Source organism: Scyliorhinus torazame, chromosome 15 (genome assembly GCF_047496885.1).
Source record: "Scyliorhinus torazame isolate Kashiwa2021f chromosome 15, sScyTor2.1, whole genome shotgun sequence".
NCBI classification, from domain to species: domain Eukaryota; kingdom Metazoa; phylum Chordata; class Chondrichthyes; order Carcharhiniformes; family Scyliorhinidae; genus Scyliorhinus; species Scyliorhinus torazame.
The window spans coordinates 124,736,160-124,762,542 of record NC_092721.1 but is presented as its reverse complement, the minus strand read 5'-3'; the positions used below and the strand labels follow the sequence as shown (position 1 = coordinate 124,762,542).

Sequence of the window (26,383 nt, the reverse complement as noted above, 5' to 3'; positions counted from 1 at the left end):
CTGCTCGGCCCAAGACTACAAGAAACTTCAGAGAGTCGTGAACACCGCCCAGTCCATCACACGAACCTGCCTCCCATCCATTGACTCCATCTACACCTCCCGCTGCCTGGGGAAAGCGGGCAGCATAATCAAAGACCACTCCCATCCGGATTACTCACTCTTCCATCGGGCAGGAGATGCAGAAGTCTGAGAACACGCACGAACAGACTCAAAACCAGCTTCTTCCCCGCTTTTACCAGACTCCTAAATGACCCTCCTATGGACTGACCTCATTACCATTACACCCTGTATGCTTCATCCGATGCCGGACCTCTACAAACGGGATGGTCGACACCTGGACCAGAGGGGTACCAATACCCTGGAGGGGAAATTTGTTAATGCTCTTCGGGAGGGTTTAAACTAGTTCAGCAGGGACTTGGGAACCTGAATTGTAGCTCCAGTATACAGGAGGTTGAGAGTAGTGAGGTAATGAGTAAGGTTTCAGAGTTGCAGGAGTGTACCGCAGTCAGGGAGGTGGTTTAAAGTGTGTCTTCTTCAATGCCAGGAGCATCCGGAATAAGGTGGGTGAACTTGCGGCATGGGTTGGTACCTGGGACTTCGATGTTGTGGCCATTTCAGAGACATGGATAGAGCAAGGACAGGAATGGTTGTTGCAGGTGCCAGGGTTTAGATATTTCACTAAGCTCAGGGAAGGTGGTAAACGAGGGGGAGGGGTGGCATTGTTAGTCAAGGACAGTATTACTGTGGCAGAAAGGATGTTTGATGAGGACTCGTCTACTGAGGTAGTATGGTCTGAGGTTAGAAACAGGAAAGGAGAGGTCACCCTGTTAGGGGTTTTGTATAGGCCTCCAAAAAGTTCCAGAGATGTAGAGGAAAGGATTGCAAAGATGATTCTGGATAGGAGCGAAAGCAACAGGGTAGTTGTTATGGGGGACTTTAACTTTCCAAATATTGACTGGAAACGCTATAGTTCGAGTACTTTAGATGGGTCCGCTTTTGTCCAATGTGTGCAGGAGGGTTTCACCAACGAGAGGCGAGGCCATATTGGATTTGGTACTGGGTAATGAATCAGGGCAGGTGTTAGATTTGGAGGTAGGTGAACACTTTGGTGATAGTGACCACAATTCGATTACGTTTACTTTAGTGATGGAAAGGGATAGGTATATACCGCAGGGCAAGAGTTATATCTGGGGGAAAGGCAATTATGATGCGATGAGGCAAAACTTAGGATGCATCGGATGGAGAGGAAAACTGCAGGGGATGGGCACAATGGAAATGTGGAGCTTGTTCAAGGAACAGCTACTGCGTGTCCTTGATAAGCATGTACCTGTCAGGCAGGGAGGAAGTAGTCGAGCAAGGGAACCGTGGTTTACTAAAGCAGTCGAAACACTTGTCAAGAGGAAGAAGGAGGCTTATGTAAAGATGAGACATGAAGGTTCAGTTAGGGTGCTCGAGAGTTACAAGTTAGCTAGGAAGGACCTAAAGAGAGAGCTAAGAAGAGCCAGGAGGGGACATGAGAAGTCTTTGGCAGGTAGGATCAAGGATAACCCTAAAGCTTTCTATAGATATGTCAGGAATAAACGAATGACTAGGGTAAGAGTAGGGCCAGTCAAGGACAGTAGTGGGAAGTTGTGCTTGGAGTCCGAGGAGATAGGAGAGGTGCTAAATTAATATTTTTCATCAGTATTCACACAGGAAATAGACAATGTTGTCAAAGAGAATACTGAGATTCAGGCTACTCGACTAGAAGGGCTTGAGGTTCATCAGGAGGAGGTGTTAGCAATTCTGGAAAGTGTGAAAATAGATAAGCCCCTGGGCTGGATGGGATTTATCCTCGGATTCTCTAGGAAGCTAGGGAGGAGATTGCTGAGCCTTTGGCTTTGATCTTTAAGTCATCTTTGTCTACAGGAATAGTGTCAGAAGACTGGAGGATAGCAAAGGTTGTCCCCTTGTTCAAGAAGGGGAGTAGAGACAACCCCAGTAACTATAGACCAGTGAGCCTTACCTCTGTTGTGGGCAAAATCTTGGAAAGATTTATAAGGGGCTGGTTTAGCACACTAGGCTAAATAGCTGGCTTTTAAAAGCAGACCAAGGCAGGCCAGCAGCACGGTTCGATTCCCGTACCAGCCTCCCCGAACATGCGTGGAATGTGGCGACTAGGGGCTTTTCACAATAACTTCATTGAAGCCTACTCGTGACAATAAGCGATTTTCATTTTTCATTTCAAGAGATAGGATGTATAATCATCTGGAAAGGAATAATTTGATTAGAGATAGTCAACACGCTTTTGTGAAGGGTAGATCGTGCCTCACAAGCCTTATTGAGTTTTTTGAGAAGGTGACCAAACAGGTGGATGAGGGTAAAGCAGTTGATGTGGTGTATATGGATTTCAGTAAAGCGTTTGATAAGGTTCCCCACGGTAAACTACTGCAGAAAATACGGAGGCATGGGATTCAGGGTGATTTAGTAGTTTGGATCATAAATTGGCTAGCTGGAAGAAGACAAAGGGTGGTGGTTGATGGGAAATATTCAGCCTGGAGTCCAGTTACTAGTGGTGTACCACAAGGATCTGTTTTGGGGCCACTGCTGTTTGTCATTTTTATAAATGACCTGGAGCACGGCGTAGAAGGATGGGTGAGTAAAGTTGCAGATGACACTAAAGTCGGTGGAGTTGTGGACAGTGCGGAAGGATGTTACAAGTTACAGAGGGACATAGATAAGCTGCAGCGCTGGGCTGAGAGGTGGCAAATGGAGTTTAATGCAGAGAAGTGTGAGGTGATTCATTTTGGAAGGAATAACAGGAAGACAGAGTACTGGGCTAATGGTAAGATTCTTGGCAGTGTGGATGAGCAGAGAGATCTCGGTGTCCATGTACGTAGATCCCTGAAAGTTGCCACCCAGGTTGAGAGGGTTGTTAAGAAGGCATACGGTGTGTTAGCTTTTATTGGTAGAGGGATTGAGTTTCGGAGCCATGAGGTCATGTTGCAGGTGTACAAAACTCTGGTGCGGCAGCATTTGGAGTATTGCGTGCAATTCTGGTCGCCGCATTATAGGAAGGATGTGGAAGCATTGGAAAGGGTGCAGAGGAGATTTACCAGAATGTTGCCTGGTATGGAGGGAAGATCTTCTGAGGAAAGGCTGAGGTACTTGAGGCTGTTTTCGTTAGAGGGAAGAAGGTTAAGAGGTGACTTAATTGAGGCATACAAGATGATCAGAGGATTGGATAGGGTGGACAGTGAGAGCCTTTTTCCTCGGATGGGGATGTCTAGCATGAGGGGACATAGCTTTAAATTGAGGGGAGATAGATATAAGACAGATGTCAGAGGTAGGTTCTTTACTCAGAGAGTAGTAAGGGTGTGGAATGCCCTGCCTGCAACAGTAGTGGACTTGCCAGCACTAAGGGCATTCAAATGGTCATTGCATAGACATATGGATGATAAGGGAATAGTGTAGATGGGCTTTAGAGTGGTTTCACAGGTTGGCGCAACATCGAGGGCCGAAGGGCCTGTACTGCGCTGTTATGTTCTATGTTATGTCGTTACATTATATACCTTGTGTTGCCCTATTATGTATTTTCTTTTATTCCCTTTTCTTCCCATGTACTTAATATTCTGTTGAGCTGCTCGCAGAAAACTACTTTTCACTATACCTCTGTACACGTGACAATAAACAAGCCAATCCAATCCCGTCAATTAGAATTAGGCTATTTATCTATATATAGCATTTTTTCCATTATCCTATAATGTATGGGAGACAGATTTTAATAATTTATGCTGCATTAAGTATTCCAGAAGGTTGTGAATTTTCATGTTAAACTGATGAAGCTGCCATCGTAAATGGGAAAACTAAACAGTCCGATCACATCATCTAAGCCTAAAACCCTGAGTCCCAAGACCCATATCGACCCACACCTTGCTTCCAAAGCAACTCAGAATTTTGGAGTTTGCTGCTTGTCAGATGAGCTTGTGGGATTTGACTTACCATGGGGACTTTCAGACAAAGCAATGCAACTGCATGTATGCAAGTGCTCTGCACACTTCAGCACAGAGACACGACCTTCAGCTTTCTTTGGCCAGCAACTGCAAGTAAACTTGCACAATTGGTTAGAGAGCTGATATGCAGGATTGCAAGTCAGGATATGAGGAAGAGAAGCAGAATCACAGATTTGTTACCGTGCTGAAGGAGGCCATTTGGCCCATCATGTCTGCACCAGCTTTCCAAGTGAGCATTATGGCTGAGTGCCATTATCCTGCATTTCCCACTTCCCAGTTACAAAAATGTGCCTGTATTATACGCAGGTGCCTTTCAGAACCAATGCATCAAATGCAACAGGAAATCTATAGAAAGAGCATGGGCGGGATTCTCTGTTTCTGAGACACAGTATTCCGACCTGCCTCAATCCTCTGAAGGCTATTAGAGATAGGGTGGACTGGATGTAGAGGGTGTGCTGCGTGGGGGGTTTGGCGGGAGGTTGGGGGTTGTTGGAAGGTGGTATGTAATTTCCGATTGCTCACTCACCAATTTTTCCTGAATCAATTTAGGTGGTCCTCTTACCTCATGACCAAAAATTAGTTCAAAAGGACTACATTTGGTTGATTCACTAGGTGCATCCCTAATTGCAAACAGTACAAATGGAATTCCTTTATCCCAATCCTCTGGATAATTGTGACAATAAGCCCTCAACATTGTCTTTAATGTCTGATGCCACTTTTCTAATGCTCCCTGCGATTCTGGATTATACGCAGTTGATTTAAATTGCTTTATTCCTAAGCTATCCATCACTTCTTTGAATAACCTTGGAGTAAAATTTGATCCTTGATCCGATTGTATTTCTGAGGGTAGTCCATATCTAGAATTTAAGTAACTTCTCCACAATCGTTTTAGCTGTAATATTACGTACTGGAATGGCCTCTGGAAACCAAGTAGACACATCCATTATAGTCGAAAGATATTGATTCCCACTCTTCGTTTTAGGAAGCGGTCCTACGCAATCAATTAGGACCCTTGTAAAAGGCTCCTCAAATGCTGGAATGGGTATGAAGGGCGCTGGTTTTATCACTGCTTGAGGTTTCCCTATCACTTGACATGTGTGACATGATTGACAAAATTTAACTACATCTTGATGTAGTCCAGGCCAATAAAAATGTTTTTGTATTTTAGCTTGAGTTTTCCTTATCCCCAAATGACCTCCCACTGGTACCTCATATGCAACTCCCAACACCTCCTTTCTATACCCTACTGGAAATACTACTTGATGAACTTCTGCCCACTTTTCATCCGCCTGCATATGTAAAGGTCTCCATTTTCTCATCAAGACATTACTTTTACGGTAGTAACACTCTGGTATACACTCCGATTCCTCTTCTGTATATGCTTTCTGATACATCCGTTTTATTTCTATATCTTTCTGTTGTAACTCCAGCAAATTTTCCTGAACTAAAAATATCCACCTCATCCTCCACCTGTTCTTTTTCTTTTTCAACCATCTGATAAAAAATCGTTTCTGATAATTGCACTTCAACGTCATCTTCACTCTTTGATTTCTCCTCTTGTCTTAATCTGTGACTTTGCGACCTTGTTACTACACAATCCGGAAAAATCCCAGGATATTCATCCTTCAACACTTCAGTTGTCTGATTTTCCACTGGCTTATCAACCACAGTACGCATCACTCCCACCTGCGATCCAGCTATATCATTATCCAAGATAAACTGTATTCCTGGACAAGATAGTTTCTCTATTATATAATTGAACTCTACTCCTCTCACCCTGAATTCCACATATCGCCACCTTTTCTGGCTATATTCTTCCCAAACTACATAACTCCTCATCTCTTACCATTAAAGATTGACTAGCTCCCGTATCTCTTAAAATTGTGACTTCTTTACCTGCCCTACCTGATACTCATGAGTAAACTTTACCCACACAAGTAAATTCTTTAAAGAGATCTGGCACCTTATCAATCACCTCTTGATCAGGCTGTACAATCTTTTGCACCTCCTTCGCTTCACCTGGGCTTTCCTTTACCACTTTCACAAACCCCAGTCTTATCCTGTTTTACCACATCAGCCTTCCCAGGGCTTTTCTTCAACCACCACCACTGTGACTTTACATGGCCTAGTTTATTACAGTGAAAACATTTGAAACTTTTCATGTCTCTTCCATCCTCCTGGATTTCATTTTTCGTCTGAGGTACACACCCCTTATTATCTCCCATCAGATCACCTTTACCTTTACCACTTGAGTATTTCTCATGTCCCCAGTTTCTATCCCTCACCGGCTGAAACTGATGTCGGAAACCAAGCTTTGATTTATGAACGAATTCAGAATCATCTGCCATTTCTGCTGCTAATCTCACAGTTTTAACGCTCTGCTCTTCCACATGAGTTCTCACTACATCAGGAATTGAACTTTTAAAACCCTCCAAAAGTATAATTTCTCTGAGAGCTTCAGACGTTTGGTCTGTTTTCAAAGCCGTTATCCACCTATCAAAATTACTCTGTTTGAGCCTTTCAACCTCCATGTATGTTTGACCAGGTTCTTTCCTTAAATTTCTAAACCTTTGTCTGTAGGCTTCAGGCACTAGTTCACATGCACCTAAGATGGATTGTTTCACCTCGTCATACGTCACAGATACCTCCTCCGGTAGTGATGCAAACACTTCACTAGCCCTACCTACCAGCTTTGTTTGAATAAGTAATACCCACATGCCCTGTGGCCATTTCATTTGTTAAGCTACCTCCTCAACTGAAATGAATAAAGCTTCCACCTCCTTCTCGTCAAACCTTGGCAATGCTTGAACATATTTAAATAGATCCCCACCAAGCCTTCGACTATGACGCTCTTTCTCACTATCCTCATCACTATCATCCAACTGTACGTTTCCCTTTACGTCTGCCAATTTTAACTGACTGTCATGTTTCATGGCCATTTTCTGAAGTTCAAACTCTCTCTCTTTATCTTTTTCCCTGATCTGTATCTCCCTGTCTCTTTCTTTTTGTTCTGCTAGGGCTATGCTATACTTTTCTCCTTTCTTCTCCTTTTCTTTTTCCTCTCTCTTTCCTATTCAAGCTGCTTTAATTCTTTCTCATGTTCCATTTGTTTAAGTTGTAACTGAATTTTTGCCATTTCCAATGAGTCAAACTGTATCTCAGGCAACTTTAAATGCTTAGCCACCGCCATAATTACCTAATCTTTTCGCGTTTTGTCAGGCAATGTTAACTGCAATGTTTTTGCCAAATCTAACAGTTTTTAGTCTCTATCCGTAAGGTACTGCGTGTGACCGTCTCCACCCCCAAAAACTTCAGAGCCTCTAAAAGAGCCATTGTCCACAACACATGCCCCACTTAAACTAGAATACCACACCTGAAAAGCAACCACAATATGCTCACCCCTCACTGTCTTTAAGTTCACTAAGCCAATCCAATAGATAGACTTTTATCCCCCTCGAGCCCCCAATTTGTTATGGGCCAGGGTTTAGAGAACCCCAAAGTGTATCATGGAATTCACCTGACCCACAACTTTTAATAGATTGTGGTATGGGGAGCACACGGCCCACTCTACAGGTGTGGTACAGCAGAAATGGAAAAATATTTTTTAAAGCAAAACAATGTTTATTCTATGAACTCAAGTTAACCTTTTAAAACATACAGTGAACATCTTAGCAACCATTAATTCAGATACAACCCCCAAAGAATACAACACTAAGTAATCCTTAATAACTTCCCAAACAACATCCAGAAGACAAAAGAAACACTTTTTAACAGAAGCACATTAGGTTTACATTCACTACTGAAGACATTTATAATTCTGAATTCACCAAATGATCAAGAGATAGTCTTTTCATGGCAGAGAGATCAACAGTACACCTGCTCTGTCTGGCTTCAGCTCCAACACTGAAAACGAAACTGAAACACACCCTGCACCAAACAGCCTAAAACGAAAGTAAAAAGCTGACAGACAGACAGCTCAGCTCCACCCACACTCTGATATCACTGATAAACACCCATTTCTTAAAGGTACATTTCGTAAACACCCATTTCGTAAAGGTACTCTCACATTACACTACATAGGTGCTGTAATAAAAAAATACTATTCATTGTTTTACAGTAATTTGGACAAATGATCATATTTTTCTCAGAAAAATATGATTCTATCTAAATTAAATTCAGGTTTTGTTTTTGAACGAGCTGTTGGCAAATTGGAAGTGATGGTAACCATGAAGTCTTGCATCAAAGATCACTGCAACATGGAATAAAAATAATTTCATCTAGAAGAAGGCATTTTTAAGAAGTGAAAAAAAATCCAAAACCAAAATAATTTTTTCTTTCATTCATGATAGGAGATTGGATATGGCAAGCTACAAATGCATCAATGTCATATATCAGAATCTATGCAGACATTCAATTTATCTTCGCTGACAATTAGTATGCTTTCTGTACTGACCTATCTTCATCTAGTTTGTGAAATGCTTTTTGTATGGTGTAACATTGAGGGACAAATTCATTTTATTGCAAGGGGAAATTTTGACCTTCAATACACCCAGAGACTGTTCTAGCAACCCATGATTTCTGTCCATTAAAACAAATGCACAGAAAATCACACATCGAGTATGGGTTGCAATTTCCTTGACATTTTATTTTGTACTGTGAGAGACAAATCTCTCTTACCTAAGAAGGGAACATTTGTTGATAATTTACAACTATATAGAGAAGCAATCTGTTCACAATGGAGGTGATTTCAAAGAAATATTTTGAGAATCCTGGTGTTAGAAATTATCTGTGTGCTGTGTGCAGCAAAATCATTAGCCAGTTTCTGAAGAATATGTTTACCCTAAAGAAGGTAAATATGTTTTTGCTGAAAAAGAGACACATTGTCAAATCTTTTCTTATTCCACTCATGAGGACAAATGCAAGAATGCCAAATTTCAATAACGACAATTTATATCACAGGAGAAAAGGTTGCTGATTGGTTGGCAGATTGACTCTGATTGGCGGAGCCGTTGCCATGGGCAACGCAATGGTGAAACAAGTGAACCTAGGCTCTCCAAGCTCCCAGGTAATTCAAATCAGGTGCAAGGCTTGAACATATTCCTTTTGTTTGCAGATAACAGTGGAGGGATTCTCTGCAGCCTGACACTGAAATCTGATTGGCGATTGGGCGGAGAATGGTTTCTGACGCCGGATTTGGGGCAGGTGCTGGTTTAACGCCGGTCAGCGATGCTCTGACCCCTCCAAATCAGCATCATCAGGGCGTGCGCCGTGCGCAGTCACAAGGCCGTTGGTGCGTCATCCGCCCGCCCACCCGCGATGCTCCTCCCCGGTGGGCCGAGTTCTCGACCGCGCGGGCCATGTGTGGTCCCTGTGATCGGAACCTGGCGTGCCGGCTGTGGACAGTGTCCAGCGCCGCCACACTCGTCCAGGATCCGTGCCGCTGGCTGTGGGCTGTTGCTAGGGCTGGGGGTAGTGGTGGGAGGTGGCCAGGGGGTGGGCTGTGGGGTCATACGCAGCCCGGGAGCCAACGATTCTGCAGCCATTTTCCGTGCGATCCGTGGGTTTTCTAAGCGTTTTCCAGCCCTCAACGGTACCGGAATCGGTGAGGAGTTTGTGTTGATTGTCCCGTCATGAATCATCCGCGGATTCTCCGTTGGTGCCGCCACTTCATGTCTCTGCGTATGAATGTATGTTGCTTCTAGCAAGTGTAAATGAGTGTCATTGCGAGATCAACTGATTATCTGAAATTGGTTGTTTGTGTAGATATTAATGCACTTAAGTGTTGTTCAACAAATGCTACCCAATCACAGAATCACACTAGATGTGACTTGATCAGCTTGTGGCTACAATGTATTGCCCAATTACCTGGTATTGCACTGGCATGTACATTTATAAATGACTTGGCACAATTTGAGTGATAGGCAAAAGGTCTTTTTGAACTGACGACAGCATCCTATTAATGGAAAACACCACTGATGTAGCCACCGCACAGTAGCAGGTAGAAACCATTTGTTTAACCTAAAAGTTTTGCGATTCTTTGCTTTTCCAGGGTAATTTGAAGTAAGACACACACTTTTCAGGTCTGACAATGGTGGCCTTTCACCCATTTGCAAGTTTGCGTGATACACAGCAAAAAATGATCTGATGAGGTTGCCATTGTCCCACAGGATAGCTTTGATATGCTCTATTTCTGCATTGAGCTTGCAAGGTGAGCGAATGTCTGGGGCACTATTTACAAGATTGCTGATGAGGCCAACGTTATAGTGTGTGAAGCTATGTGAATCTCAACGTGTTTATGGACCAGTGAAGGTAGGCTTGTAGTGGTGGGGAACCTATCAGCAGATATCTCAACCAGCACATCGAGGAAAGGAAGCTGGTGAGATAGATTGAATTTGAGTGTATTAAGGATGTAGTGTATTCAAGTGTGTAAGGAAACCTTTACATGTGGCTGCAGGTACAAACACCACAAATGTACCATCTATGTATTGGAAATATGCATGGGTGGGATCGGAGGGCTCATTTCTCTCATGTCTCAGATTTCAGTTTTTCTCGAGTTCTGTACTACCAAGTGACTATTTGTATGCCACAGTTTCGGCAGAAATAATTCATAGCAACATGCAGATTTTCCAACATATTTTCAACCGTCAGCATTTATTTTATAGTGGGTCAGATTTTCGACTGCTTCCACAGAACGTGGGAGCCATTCTCCCAATTTTTCCTGGACCTGTTTGTGGCCAACGAATAAGCAGAAGAATAGCCAGGTAGCCAAGAATCAGGGGGAAGTAGCCAAAGCATGATAGGGAGAGATAGACGGGAGAGATAGACCGGGAGAGGGGCGGGGGGGACAGCTAAACCTAAGAAATGAAAATGAAATGAAATGAAAATCGCTTATTGTCACGAGTAGGCTGCAATGAAGTTACTGTGAAAAGCCCCTAGTCGCCACATTTCGGCGCCTGTTCGGGGTGGCTGGTACGGGAATTGAACCGTGCTGTTGGCCTGCCTTTTGTCTGCTTTAAAAGCCAGCGATTAGCCCAGTGAGCTAAACCAGCAAGAGGAAAGAAAGGCGAACCACGGAAGGGGAGGGGGGGGGTGGGAGAGAGAGAGGGAAGGGACAACGGACAATATAGGAGAACCAGGAAGGTGGGGGGAGGCAGGGAAGTGACAGCCGGAAGGAGAGCACGGAAACGATAACAAACTTGGCATCTACAGGAACAAAGAGCAAGGAGAATCCAGGCGAAAGACGGGACGAACGGCTGAAGCGGAGGTGAGCGCGAGACAACAACGGCAGCAAGATCCGTCCGGGAGAAGCAAGTGACAACACCAACACCAAACCCATTCGAGTATTGCCCACTGTAATTGTTTCTCCGGCACCCAAATGTATATTTACCGCCCCAGTCTCCACTCCCCCCCCTTCCTCCCCCCCACAAACAGTCGCCTACTTATGTGTTGTAAATAATTTTGCCAGTTGTACAGAGTTGCTGCTTTTGAGCTGGTGCACAATACCTTACCAGTTACTCTATTCTATTTTTTATTATTACTTTTTTTTTGATATGTTTGCGTGTGCCCTTCTCTTCTATATATGTATGTATATAATATATATATATATATATGTATATATTTCTTATTCTGTGTACATAACGGTAAATATACTTTGTTCAAAAACACAATAAAAACATTTATAAAAAACAATAATGGGTCAGATTTTGATGCAATTGGCCATTAGTTGTGAGTGGCACAGTGGCGCTGTGGTTAGCCAAGAAACCGGGTTCGATCCCAGCCCCGGGTCACTGTCCGTGTGGAGTTTGCACATTCTCCCCATGTCTGCGTGGGTTTCAATCCCACAACCCAAAGATGTGCAGGGTAGGTGGATTGGCCACGCTAAATTGCCCCTTAATTGGAAAAAGAAAAGAATTGGGTATTCTAAAAAAAATGTTTAATTGGCCATTAGTTCTTCTTTCCCACTTTTACTTCCTTCTGCACCTGGTTTAACATTGAATTCACCGACTCTAATATATATTTTCTTCTATATCCTTTCTCTGTTTTCTTCTCAAGCTTTCAAATCTTATTGGTTAAAGAGATTTATAGTTGCCTGCCCAGTTTAAAACCTAAGCATGCACAAACGCATCTAATAGATGACTTTTAGATGCCTTGTTCAACAAAATCTAAGCCATAGCTTCCGAAAACAAATTGTATCTTACTCAGCAAAAAGTTTGTCAGTTGTATACAAGACAGTAAAACACAGTCAGTATCACTTGAATGACCTGTGGGAAATATTTATTCAGTGACAGTCTCAACGAAATTTGGGGCAGATTATGCTTAGTGTGTTTCATTGAAATATTTTGATAGAGGAAAGAATTACATTGGGAAAGGAGAACAAGGAGATTGATATCTATATAAAAATGAAGCTAAGTTGTTGACATTTTTTTATATAATTCATCTTCTTCAAAATACTTAATTATATTTGTGGTGCTGCACTTACAGGTTCCAGTAGGGTAAAGGTTAATGCTGATGTGTATTCTGTTCTGCAGTACTAGCGGGAAGGCATTATTCTGTGTTCTGCTAGGCCCAAAATAAGAGTCTCCATGTTGTAACCCAAGGAATGTTTTCATAGCTGCCATTATGTGAAATAGCAGCTAGAATTGTTTATTAGTGGGTTTATTGCTCTGATTACCTGTTATATGCTGCACATTTACTAATAGATGTAACAGCTGGAATTCTCTGGCCTTTTGCTGGCGGTGGGACTTTCTGGTCCCATTGGCAGCGCCCATCCGCCCCCATGGACTTCCTAGTGGTGTGGGGTGGCTCCATTGGAATTCCCATTGACCGGCAGTAACTGCGAATCCCGCCACCTGTGAACTCCGCGCTGCCTCCCACTGCCGAGAAACACTTGGCGAATCCCCCCTAACACGTGTTGCCTTCATACACTACAGTTAATTCCTTTTTTGTTTGATATTTCAAGTTATGTCGCTGGAGGGATTTTGTGATAACAAATCCCAGTTAAAAAGGATTTCCACCAACAATGTTACTTATGACAACTCACTTTGTTGAAAGAATTATGTTTTATTTCAATGTCCTTTATTGGAAACCGTTTTTCTGTTTAAAATTAAAATTGATGGGTCATTACCAGTCAGCTATACTCTGGGATGTGTTCTCACTCTTCTATCTCTTTTAGAAGATTCAGTCCACTCATCCTCTCCACTGACATTAGCAGCGAGTGATGGCAATGTGTAGAACCCCAATGGAGATATGCTCATGTAAGATTCCTCCCAGTGTGTATTAATTATAACTGTATCAAGACAAAATAAATGCTTGAATCAGCATGCTGTTGATAGAGTAAAGCAATCCCATCAATGGATCAGATCAAAGTTCTGCACAGATCCGAGATGCAAAATTTACAAAAGTACCTAGTGCAAAACAAGATGTTTATGGTTGTTGGAGACCAATCATTTCAGCCTAAGGGCATTACTACAGGAGTTCCTCAGATTAGTTTCCTAGGCTAAGCCACCTGCTTCATATCCTCGCCCGTCTCTATCTCCGTAACTACCACCAGCCCTGCAACCTTTCAAGATTTCTGTGGATTCTTGCCTCATGTGCATCTCCAATTTTACTAATTCTAGCATTCGTGGCCAAGCCTTCAGCTGCCTAGGCTCTGGATTTCCCTCCCTATACCTCTCTACGTCTCTCTCCATTAAGATGCTTCTTTAAACCTAATTTATCTTTCTCTTCATGTGGCTCAGCATCAAATTATGTCTGATAATATTCCTGTGCCTTGGTATGTTTAACTGGTGGGGATTTTCTCCCATCCCCACAGTATGTTTCTCAGCGGCAGAAGACCACCCGCCATTGTGGGCAGGACCACTTTTTAGCCAATCTGCATTTTAGAGTGAGACAGCTAGTCTCACTTCATTGTGCAGATTCCCATGTTACCCAAGGCATGGGATCAATCTCCCTCGCCTCGGAGACCACGGGCGAGCGCAGTTCAATATTGGTCTCCACAAATCGGGACCAGACAGAACGGCACTCGTGGGGGTCTCCAAGGGAATTGGAGGCTCCCAGGTGCATGCCCTTTGGGCAGGGTGTCACCCTGGCACTGCTGGTGCCACTGGACACTCTGGAATTGCCAACCTGACAGTGCCATCCTGCCACCCTGGCTGTGCCACCTGGGTGCCAGGTTGGCATTGCTAAGGTGCCACGCTGGCATTTTTGTGTGAGTGCAATCAGGCTGGGGGTGCCCTATGTATGGGGCGGGGGGGGGGGGGTGCAGGTGCTGGGGGCGGGGATCCTCCCATTGTTCATTGGGACTTGGCGGGGGGGGGGTCACGGGTCACTTGGGGGGTCTTGTCGATTGGGACGCCATTTTTTTGGACGCCATCGCTATGTGACTTTGCTCCCATTTAGTTAAATCGTACTCACTATATCATGTGGAAGGAAAGTGGTGAGAAAACCAGTTTTATTGTAACTGAAAAGGCTATTTGAAATAAGTTATTTTACATGCATAAGTATTTACAATTTAGTGTGGTATATTAGCACTGCCAGTAATCCAGTCTGATAATCTCTATAATAACCACACCTTAATAGAATAATGAAAAGTAAAATAATGGAAATTAACTGAAGTGTCAATTAAGATCATTATGAGGAAGTGAATGCACTGAGCATTTTGTTCTTTACATCAAATTTAAATGGGGATTGTGTTTAAATGCTACTTGTCTGCAGACTTTTTTGCATTATCATGAATTGTCCATGAGTCATACAAGGATACTCGTTTTTTACTATTTTGTAAAATGTGGTGTATTTTTGAAAAAGGACCATTTTATACACTTGTTTGAAAGGACATAAATAACTGGACCTTTCCAGTTGTACGTTTTAATACTAAAGACTCCAGAAAGAGCTGCATTTTTTACATACATGGTAGAACACACCAGAACCTGAAAGTGCAGGAGACAGTTGAATTGGAGAGGGGTAATACATAGGCTGAGATTTATTGTGGGCAACAAGGAGTTTGTCACTTTCTTCTAGAGGGCCCAATGCTATTTCATTTCCATCATACACCGATTCGAGCATTGTCGAACCTCCAATCTAATTAAGCCCCCAGTGGCCAAGAACTATTGGCCAATCAAAAGCATTAGCTCTCCAGTACCGGCAACGTCACCGGGAGCGGTGGCCACTGAGCCACTGACAGTATTATTGTGGAAGCTTCAGAAATGATTGAGATTTGAGAGAGTTGAGTGTGAGTAAGATGGGGGGTGGTCACTGACAAGGGAGGTGAGTGAGATTTGGAAACCAGGGCAATGGGGTAGCTTCCTGTGCCCCCCCCCCCCCAATGCCAATGCTGGGTCCTTCAATTGGAACCCCTCTGGTAGGCCCTCAGTGGATGGTGAGACCACTGCCTCCATTGGTTAAATAAATAATGGCAGGAAAGGCACCCGCAAACCTTCTTTCCCCAGACGTGATTGTAGGGAGGTGGGAGAGTTGCAGAACCTCTACCACACATCTTCCCGCCTAATCAAATGGCACCCCTGCCTCTGAACTGGGTGGGACAGGAGGTGGACAGTAAGCTCCACCTTTGTGGGACGTTTTTATAACCATGAAATACCAGGTTGGTTCCCTAGAAGACAAAATCAACTGGAGACATAGTGATGGAACATAACATTGTGCTCAACGAGTTTTTAAAAAAGGTAAATGTATAATATCATCTTACATACTAAAAATATTAAATAGTTTAATAAACAATCCTAATGTCATGACATCACAATGTAGGAAGTGCCAAAGGAATAATGATTTGAGGATGAACCTCTTGTAGCAATCCACATGGTCAGAAGGAAGTGATCATTGTTTACAGTCACACTCAGGACTCTTTTCAATCCTCTCTAATGACGCCAAAGCAGCGATGCCTATTTTTGCAGTAACATGATAATGCAGACTGACTTGTGCCATGTTGATCACATTTTGTTTCATGCAACAATGCAAATGAGTGTTGTTATTACTGAGGTGTTGGGTGCTCTGAGGTACAGCCGAACCAACACGGTTGCGATTGGTACAACGCAGTTTTATTCCATTGAACTATTTATACATCAGACTTGGTACTCAGCACGTTGTGACTGTGTGAGTGTCTTGCTATGAGGTCCTGGCCCTGTGCTGTCTCCAGATGGACTGCCCAGGAAGTGTTGTGTTTCTTGTCTTATACTGTGTCTGCTCTTGTCTGTGATTGGCTGTCGTGTTGTGTGCTAATTGGTCCGTTGGTCTGTCTATCATTATGTATGTGTTATGATGTATGTTTGAATATCATGACATCCCCCTTTTTTACAAGATTATGTGCCTACGTGATTATAAATATAAATGTGTCCTGAGTACAGCTAAAGGTGTGTGTGTGTAATATTTACATCATGTACATGGGGCTTAACTATATACAAGGGGTGATGTCAGGTGTGACATGCTAACGAGGTTGTACCATAACAAAAGAAGAACAACGTGGAAATTTGGAACGATCAAACGAGGTCTGTAACAATAAAACAGTGACATTTTATAAAACAGTGGTTGCAAAAGTTTGACGTGTGAACAGTCTCATAAGTCCAGTCTAGTAGGTGGGCGACAAATTCGGGTTGACCGCCTCAAGGGTGGGTCGAGAACCACCAGCTAAGGTGCGAGCCTGGCCACGGGCGGCGACAGAAGGGGCATGGTATATGGCAGCGCCACAAAGTCGCTATCAGGAACCAGTGGAGGACACGGCGTCTGTGTAGGGTCCCGTTGCGAGTGTGGAAGTAAGCGAAGGGCTCGCCGATTGCGCCTACGCACTGATCCATTCGGCATGCGTGCCAGGAACGAGCGGGGAGCCATGCGTCGGAGAACTTCAGGCAGGTGCTGACCAGCCACCGTCTGGTAGGTGGATGCGGACATTGTCTCCAGGGGCCAGGGAGGGAAGATCAGTTGCCCGTATGTCGTACGATCTCTTCTGGCGATCGCGCTGCAGTTGCATCCTATGCAGTACCGGAGCATGGTCTATTGTTGGTGCCAGGATGGAAGGCACAGTGGTTCTGAGGGCGCGACCCATCAGCAGCTGTGCTGGTGAGAGACCAGTGGCTAGTGGGGCCGAGCGATAGGCCAGCAGGGCGAGGTAGAAGTCCGACCCAGCAGCTGCAGCCTTGCAGATGAGCCGCTTGGCAATGTGAACGCCCTTCTCCGGCTTTCCATTGGACTGGGGATGCAGAGGGCTGGACGTCACGTGTGTGAAGCGATATGAAACAGCAAAGGACGACCATTCATGGCTGGCAAAACAGGGCCCATTGTCCAACATGACAGTCATCGGAATGCCGTGGCGAGCAAAGGTGTCTTTGCAGGCCCTGATGACAGCAGACAACATCAAATCGTGCAGGCGTATGACTTCTGGGTAGTTTGAGAAGTAGTCAACTATGATGACATAGTCCATGCCGAGCGCGTGAAATAGGTCGACACTCACCTTTGCCCAGGGGGACTTCACCAGCTCATGGGGCAGAAGCGTCTCAGGAGGTTGCGCCGGCTGAAACCTTTGGCAGGTTGTACAGTTGAGCACCATGTTGGCAATATCGTCACTGATGCCCGGCCAGTATACCGCCCCTCGAGCCCTCCGTCTGTACTTCTCGACTCCCAAGTGGCCTTCATGTATTTGGTCGAGAACCAGCTGGCGCATGCTGTGCGGAATCACAATCCGGTCCATCTTCAGAAGGACACCATCAATGATGGCTAGGTCGTCTCGTACATTGTAGAATTGTGGGCACTGCCCCTTGAGCCACCCTTCCGTCATGTGGCGCATCACACGTTGTAGAAGGGGGTCAGCCGCAGTCTCACGGCGAATGTGGGCCAGACGTGCATCAGTAGCTGGTAGATTGGCCGATGTGAAAGCCAACTGTGCCTCGACCTGACATACGAACCCCTCCGCATCTGGCGGCGTGCTCACTGCTCTGGATAGGGCATCCGCCACGATGAGGTCCTTCCCTGGAGTGTAGAAGTGTAGACCAGTTGGAAGTCGTACCTCCTGAGTTTAAGTAGGATGCGCTGGAAATGAAATCTCGTTCAGGTGCTTGTTTATTATGCTGACCAGGGGGCGGTGGTCAGTTTTGACCGTGAACCGTGGAAGACCATAGACGTAATCGTGGAACTTGTCTAAACCGATTAGCAAGCTCAGGCATTCTTTTTCGATTTTCGCGTAGCGCTGCTCTGTGGGGGTCATGGCCAGCGATGCATAGGCCACTGGGGCCCATGATGCCGTGTCATCCCTCTGCAGGAGCACTGCTCCAATGCCGGATTGGCTGGCATCAGTCGAGATTTTGGTGGCACGGGACGTGTCAAAAAACGCCAACACTGGTGCCGTAGTGAGTTTGCGTTTGAGCTCCTCCCATTCCAGCTGGTGCGTGTGTTGCCACTGGAACTCTGTGGATTTTCTGACGAGGTGGCGCAGAGTCGTCGTGTGGGAGGCTAGGTTGGGAATGAACTTCCCCAGGAAGTTGACCATGCCAAGGTAGCGTAGGTCAGCCTTCTTGTCGGCCAGCTGCGGCATGGCTGTGATGGCGCTCACCTTGTCTGCATCCGGACGGACCCCTGACCGGGAGATATGGCCCCACAGGAACTTCAACTCGGTCTGGCCAAAGGAGCACTTGGCTCGGTTGAGGCGCAGGCCGTTTTCCCGTATGCGGGCAAAAACGCGTTGGAGACGATATATGTGCTCCTGCGGTGTGGTGGACCAGATGATGACATCGTCCACATATACGCGCACCCCTTCGATGCCTTCCATCATCTGCTCCATGATTCTATGGAAGACCTCGGATGCCGAGATGATGCCAAATGGCATCCGGTTGTAGCAGACCCTGCAGAAAGGGGTGTTGAAGGTGCATAGCTTTCGGCTGGACGGGTCCAGTTGGATCTGCCAAAATCCTTTAGAAGCATCCAGTTTTGTGAATATCTTCGCCTGGGCCATTTCACTGGTGATCTCCTCCCGTTTGGGTATGGGATAATGTTTCCTCATAATATTATTATTGAGGTCTTTGGGGTCAATACAGATGCGGAGCTCGCCAGAGGGCTTCTTGACACACACCATGGAGCTGACCCTTGGCGTGGGCTCCGTGACCCTGGATAGGACCCCTTGGTCCTGGAGATCCTGCAGCTGCTGCTTGAGGCGGTCTTTAAGTGGCGCAGGAACTCTGCGAGGTGCGTGAACGACCGGGATGGCGTCTGGTTTGAGGCAAATTCGGTAGGTGTATGGCAGTGTTTCCATGCCTTCGAATGCCTCCTGGTTGTGGGCGAGGAGCGATTGGATCTGTGCGTAGAACTCTGCATCCGGGAAGTCAGACGTGCTGTCTGGAGAGAGAGAGTGGACTCGTTGCACAAGGTGGAGAGCCTTGCATGCCTGTGCGCCCAGCAGGGAGTCCTTCGATGAGCCAACTATCTCGAACGAGAGTGTGGCCGTGTGTGTGTTGTGTGTCACCTGGAGCTGGCAGGATCCCATGGCCGGGATAACGTTCCCGTTGTAGTCGACCATCTTGCACCGGGATGGCTGGATTGGTGGTCTGACCTTTATGGCGTAGAAGGCTGACCATGCTATAAGGTTGGCGGAGGCGCCAGTGTCCAGGCGGAAAGTGATCGTCGATTGGTTGACCGTTAGGGTGGCACTCCATTCATCGACCGGATTGATGGTGTTGACCCGGTTCGCATCAATGACCGCAACCCGGAAGGCGTCTTGGTCATCTGTGTCGTCGGTTTGGATGTTGTGATGTGGAGGCTGAATGGTCCGCACGTTCCTGCGAGGTTGTCGGAGATGTGGAAGATCAACAGGTTGAGCCGCTCGACAGTAGGCAGCGTAGTGGCCCATCTTGCCACAGCGTAGGCATTGTCAGGTTTTTGCAGGACATTGCCCTTTTAAATGTGCAGCTCCACAGTTGCCGCACGTCATGACGTCATGGCGTTCGTTACGCCACTGCGCATGCGCAGTTCGGTCTTGCGTCGGGCGCGCCTGCGCAGCACATCCCTCAGTGTTGCCGTAGGTTTTGGCCGCACAAACGCGGGAGGCCTTAAAAAGCGCGCGAAATGGCTGCCCTCGTCCGGGCCGCGGGCCGGGAGAAACCCGATTGCCTGGACACGTTCGGCCTCATGGGCGGCCTGGCTTGCCGATTCGATCGCGTCGGACCCCCTCCGTGCTGATTCGGTCGCCTGAAATTGGGCATATCGGCTAGTCGCATTCTCATGCAGGACACAGGCTTCAATTGCAGATGCTAAGGTCAGGCATTTAATTTTTAGAAGCTGCTGGCGTAGGCCACTGGAGGCAACGCCAAAAACGATCTGGTCCCGGATCATGGACTCTGAGGTGGTGTCGTAACCGCAGGACTGCGCGAGTATGCGGAGGTGCGTCAGGAAGGACTGAAAGAGCTCATCTTTACCTTGCAGGCGCTGCTGAAAGACATACCTCTCAATGCTTTCGTTGACCTCAACGTTGAAGTGCTTGTCGAGCTTGAGGAGGACCGTGTCATACTTAGCTTTGTTCTCGCCTTCCGCGAACACCAAGGAGTTGTATACATCGATGGCGTGCTGATCTGCGTTAGTGAGGAGCATGGCAATCTTTGTTTCGTCCGAGGTGCCCTGTTTTTCATTGGCTTGCATGAAGAGTTCGAAGCGCTGCTTGAAGAGCTTCCAATTTGTTCCCAGCGACTTGCAACGGCTGCGGTTTGTTGCGGGTATCCATGGCTTAGGATGGCAGATTTGCCGGTAGGTATCGATTCTCTCCTGGTATCATGAGGTGTTGGGTGCTCTGAGGTACAGATGAACCAACACGGTTGCGATTGGTACAACGCAGTTTTATTCCATCTAACTAATTATACATCAGACTTGGTACTGAGCACGTTGTGACTGTGTGAGTGTCTTGCTATGAGGTCCTGGCCCTGTGCTGTCTCCACATGGACTGCCCAGGAAGTGTCGTGTTTCTTGTCTTATACTGTGTCTGCTCTTGTCTGTGATTGGCTGTCGTGTTGTGTGCTAATTGGTCCGTTGGTCTGTCTATGTATGTGTTATGATGTATGTTTGAATATCATGACAATTACATCACTGGTATAAACTAGACGACACAACATTGTATGTATTATTGTATTCTGTGTCCAATGTGCAGACCTCGCAACGTCAATGGGACACCGAGACCCAAAATCGGACCATCCTAAACCGATCAGAAATATCATCTGCTAACCCCATCTATACTAGAATCCTGTGCAAAATCTTATATCGGGTGCCATCAATGTTTATACACTATTACGATTTATTTACTATTTTTGATTTCTATTTCTTTCCCTGGTATTTGAGCGGTATTTTGACAGTAGAAACACAGATAATAAATTGGCTGGGTAATAGGAAATAGCTGGTACTCGTTAATAGATATTTTTTTGGCTGGAGGATGGTTCGTAGTGGTGTTCCCCAGGGGCCGGTATTCGAACCCTTGCGTTTCCTGATATATGTTAACGATCTAAATCTTGGTGTTCACGGCACAATTTCAAAGTTTGCAGGTGACTATTGTAAATAGTGAGGAGGACAGTGTAGAATTTCAGTAGGACATAGACAGGTTGGTGACGTGGGCAGATAGGTGGCAGATGAAGTTCAATGCAGAGAAGTATGAGGTGATGCATTTTGGCAGGCAGAAAATGGAGAAACAGTATTAAATAAAAGGTACAACTCTAAAGGATGTAGGAGTAGAGATAGCTGGCTGCATTTGTGCATGAGTCATTGAAGGTGGCAGGACAGGTGGAGAGAGCAGGTAATAAAGCATATAGTATTCCTGGCTTATTAATATGTGCATAGAGTTCAAGGGCAAGGAGATTCGGCTGAACTTGTATCGGATACTAGTTAGACCTCAGTTGGAATAATATTGTGTACTGTTCTAGGCACCACATTTTAGGAAGGTTGTGAAAGCAATGGAGAGAGTGCAATGGAGAGACCTCATTAACACTACACCCTGTACGCTTCATCCGATGCCAGTGCTTATGTAATTACATTGTATGTGTTGTGTTGCCCTATTATGTATTTTCTTTTATTCCCTTTTCTTCTCATGTACTTAATGATCTGTTGAGCTGCTCGCAGAAAAATACTTTTCACTGTACCTCGGTACACGTGACAATAAACAAATCCAATTCAATCCAATCCAAAAGAGGCTTTCAGGAAAGGTTCCGAGGGGAAGAAACGTCAGTATTGAGGACAGATTTGAGAGGTTGGGACTGTTCTCCTTGGAGAGGCGTATCATCAGGACGCGGTGTGGAAACCTAAACTTGACCGTCTGAAGCATCAGGGATACATGACATAAAGTCTTAAGATTCTCATTTTAAGTTGCTTTCTGTACCTCATTAATTCAGTTAGCAGACAGATGGCCCCTTGTAGATTGATTACATTGTCATGAGTTTAATTGATCTCCTGACGAGATCAATTCAGTTTGTATGTGACACACACACACCATTGTTTAAAAAGTACCATTGGAGCACCCCCCCCCCCCCCCCCCCCCCCGCCCTTGTATCAGAATGGTACCTTTGGCTCTGTGTAAGCCAACTGAAAGGCTTAGCAATTATTAATGTATCACCTGTGGGGGGGGGGATCTTTTTGTGTATAAAGATCTCTACGTTCCTCATGTTCCCCAGAGTGTGCCTGCTGCGACCCTTGATTCCAGCGGCCTCCCTCCTTGTTGCAAGTAAAATCGTTTAACCTTTAACTGTGCTGTTACTTGTTACGCTTCTTTCAGTCTAAAAGTCTTACTCGGATGTTAAAGATTTTGACTGCGGGACAGAGCAGATAGGCAGTGACCGTTCCCGCTTAGAAAAGGATTGAGAATGAAAGAGCACAGATTTAAAGTGATTTTCAAAAGAAACAAATGTGATGTGAGAAAAACCTTTTTCACATGAGTGGTTCGGGTCTGGAATGCACTGCCTGGAAATGTGGTGGAGGCAGGTTCAATCGAGGCATTCAAGAGGGAATTAGAACCAGAGAGTTCTTAGTGCAGAAGGAGGACATTTGGCTCAGCGAGTCTCCACCAACCGTCAGAAAGAGCACCCTATCGAGGCCCTCTCCCCTACCCTATCCCCATAATCCCACCTAACCTGCACATCTTTCAGACACTAAGGGGCAATTTACCATGGCCAATCTATCTAACCTGCACTTCTTTAGATGATTATTTGAATAGGAACCATGTGCAGCGTTACGTGAAAAATGCAGTGGAATGACACCAAGCCATAATGCTCATTCAGAGAGCTGGTGCAATGTTCATTCAGAGAGCTGGTGCAATGCTCATTCAGAGAGCTGGTGCAATGCTCATTCAGAGAGCTGGTGCAATGCTCATTCGGAGAGCTGGTGCAATGCTCATTCGGAGAGCTGGTGCAATGCTCATTCAGAGAGCTGGTGCAATGCTCATTCAGAGAGCTGGTGCAATGCTCATTCGGAGAGCTGGTGCAATGCTCATTCGGAGAGCTGGTGCAATGCTCATTCGGAGAGCTGGTGCAATGCTCATTCAGAGAGTTGGTGCAATGCTCATTCGGAGAATCGCCGGGGGCTGGCGTGAATCCCACCCCCGCCGGTTGCCGAAGTCTCCGGCACCGGCGATTCGTCGGGGGCGGGAATCGCGCCGCGCCGGTTGGCGGGCCCCCCCGCTCGTTTCTCCGGCCCGGATGGGCCAAAGTCCCACCGATAAATTGCCTGTCCCGCCGGCGTAAATTGAACCACCTACCTTACCGGCGGGACAAGGCGGCACGGGCGGGCTCCGGGGTCCTGGTGGGGGGGAGGGGGGGTGCGCGGGGCGATCTGGCCCCGGGGGGTGCCCCCACGGTGGCCTGGCCTGTGCCGTGGGGGCACTCTTTTCCTTCCACCTTCGCCACGGTCTCCACCATGGAGTGACCGCTGACGCTCCCGCGCATGCGCCGCCCGGAGATGTCATTTCCGCGCCAGCTGGCGGGGCACCAAAGGCCTTTCCCGCCAGCTGGCGGGGCAGAAATTCCTCCGCCGCCGGCCTAGCCCCTCAATGTTGGGGCTCGGCCCCCAAAGATGCGGAGCATTCCGCACCTTTGGGGCGGCGCGATGCCTGTCTGATTGGTGCCGTTTTGGGCGCCAGTCGGCGGACATCGCGCCGTTTCCGGAGAGGTTCGCCCACGATGGGCGGAAGCGCCTCCTTCTGTGCCTTAACAATTCTGATTTTCTAATCAATTTCTTTTCCTAATTTTTCAATGTTTTCTTCTACCTTCTGTCTTTTCTTATTCTGGTCAGTATTTGATTCCTCAGGTCTTCACTCAGCTTCCTGGCCTGTGTGGCTACTTGAATTCACTGTTGTTCTTTTTCTCTTGTGCGTCAGTAAGAGCTATTGGGAAGCACAGCTAGACTATGCCAAGAGTACAAATGGAAAGAGTTCATAACAATAAAGGGAGCATAGTTTTAATGAACCCTTTTCTCTTGTATCAGAAGGTCAGCACCCCTGCCTTCAAATAAAAGATATAGATGTTGACACTCAACTAGAATTATACAGTGTGCCCAGTCAGTGGTAGCCAAGTGATTGAATCAGTGTACTGCCCTCTAATTTGCATTGCAATTATATGGATTTATATATGGTATTTTAAGTATGATATCAGAGAGACTGCAGATTGTTTCCCTACAATGAAATTGGAACATCCTGCACAACTGGAAACCTTCTTTTAGGAGATTTTCCTATGGAATAATAACTATTTCCGAGTATTGCCTAGGGAAGGGAACCAGGGCTCCAGATCCTGTTCATTTTGACAGATGTAACTTCCTTTCTTCCAGCTTTTCTGGCAATGTCTTGCACCTATTTCAGAGGTGACACTGCAAGATATGCTAACCAGGAGATGGTTTCCACCTCTCAATTCTTCTGGACTCTTCATTGTTCCTGAGATGTTGACACTGATAAACATTTAGAATTCTGACCTTCCACTGCTACAGACTGCAGAGTCGTCTTCAACCTCAACAGGACCTAGAATGACTTCATCCCCTGAAGAATCATTGGTGGCTTGAAAAAAAGGTAAATTATCTGTAAAGTTAAGACTATAAAAATGATTTGTGACTTTTTTTTAAAGGCAGATTACATTAGATTGAACCCGAGTAGGTTCCAACTGAACTGTAATGGGATCAGTGCTGGGGCGCGGGGAGATATATAAGAAATGGAAGAAGCGAAGTATAAATGAAACACAAAAGGAGCATATAGGACAGACTAAGGGAGGTCATAAATGGCCAGGGAATAAACAGAATTATAGAACAGGAGTGGGGCGGTGCAGTGGTTAGCACTGCTGCCTCACGGCGCCGAGGACCCGGGTACGATCCCGGCCCCGGGTCACTGTCTATGTGGAGTTTACACATTCTCTCCATGTCTGTGTGGGCCAAAGATGTGCAGTGTAGGTAAATCGGCCACACTAAATTACCCTTCTTTGGAAAAATTTAAAAAATAGAACAGGAGAATGAAAAGATAGCTTTGGTAAAGTGAGGAATGGCTACTAATAATGTGTTAAACTCTCCAGCACAAAATACAATTCTGGAATAAAACAGAGGACCCAGATATCATAGGGATTATTGAGACAATGCCACAGAAAAATCAGGACTGGGAGTTATACATAGCAGGGCATAACATTTAGAAAAGATAGCGAGGGAAAAAGTGGAGGTGGATTATCAGTACTCATTAGAGGTAATATAATAACTGGAGAAAAATGCACAACTATTAGTAAGACTGAAGAAGAATCTATGTGGCTACAGATAAAAGATAATAAAAGATCAATGACACTTATAGGGATAGTTTACAAACCACCTAATAGTGGAAAGGAGGTGGAGAAAGAAATATGTGCCTGGGTGGGTGCTCTTTTAGAGGATTGGTGCAGACTTGATGGGCTGAATGGCCTTCTTGGGCACTGTAGGGATTCTATGAAGTAAGTAAACATCCAGGCAATATTCTAATATTCCTTAAGATAATAATTGAGCTGCTCATAAACATGAAACAGCAGGTCAGGCAGCATCTGTGGAGAGAGAAACAGAGTTAATGGGTACGATCTACCAACCCCGTTGATCACAGACGCAAATCCCGTGATGGATGATATATCTCATGAGAAGCCTAAAACGGGATTTGTGCTGGCGAGATCTCCGAACGAGATCCTCCCCGCCTCCTTCCAATGACGTGATCAGGTTCAAGCCGAGGAAGGGCATGTGCTTGATTTGCACAGATTAGCTTGCAGTATACCATAATTATAGGGCTTGATGCCACAATGTCTGCCTCTCTGTATTCTCCCACTCAGCTGACCTGACGTTCTGCTGGCGCGAATCACTGTTGGTTTTCAAAAATGAAAACCAGTCATGATGACCATGTAGGGACATACAGGTAAGTATAGCTCCTGGGTTGTGATAGACATGCTAGGGCA

General features: G+C 45.8%; 1 protein-coding gene across 4 annotated transcripts in view; it reads left to right on the top strand.

Annotated features, from left to right (window-relative positions):
- Window positions 1–26,383, top strand: part of st6gal2a (ST6 beta-galactosamide alpha-2,6-sialyltranferase 2a) — a 248,051-nt gene that overhangs the window by 41,605 nt on the left and 180,063 nt on the right. For 3 of the 4 annotated variants that reach the window (XM_072476680.1, XM_072476676.1, XM_072476677.1), the window contains one exon: window positions 24,768–25,002. The exons of the other annotated variant lie outside the window; for it this stretch is intronic. The gene's annotated coding sequence lies outside the window, so the exon portion shown is untranslated. The remainder of the gene's footprint in view (window positions 1–24,767; window positions 25,003–26,383) is intronic. 4 annotated transcript variants of the gene reach the window in all.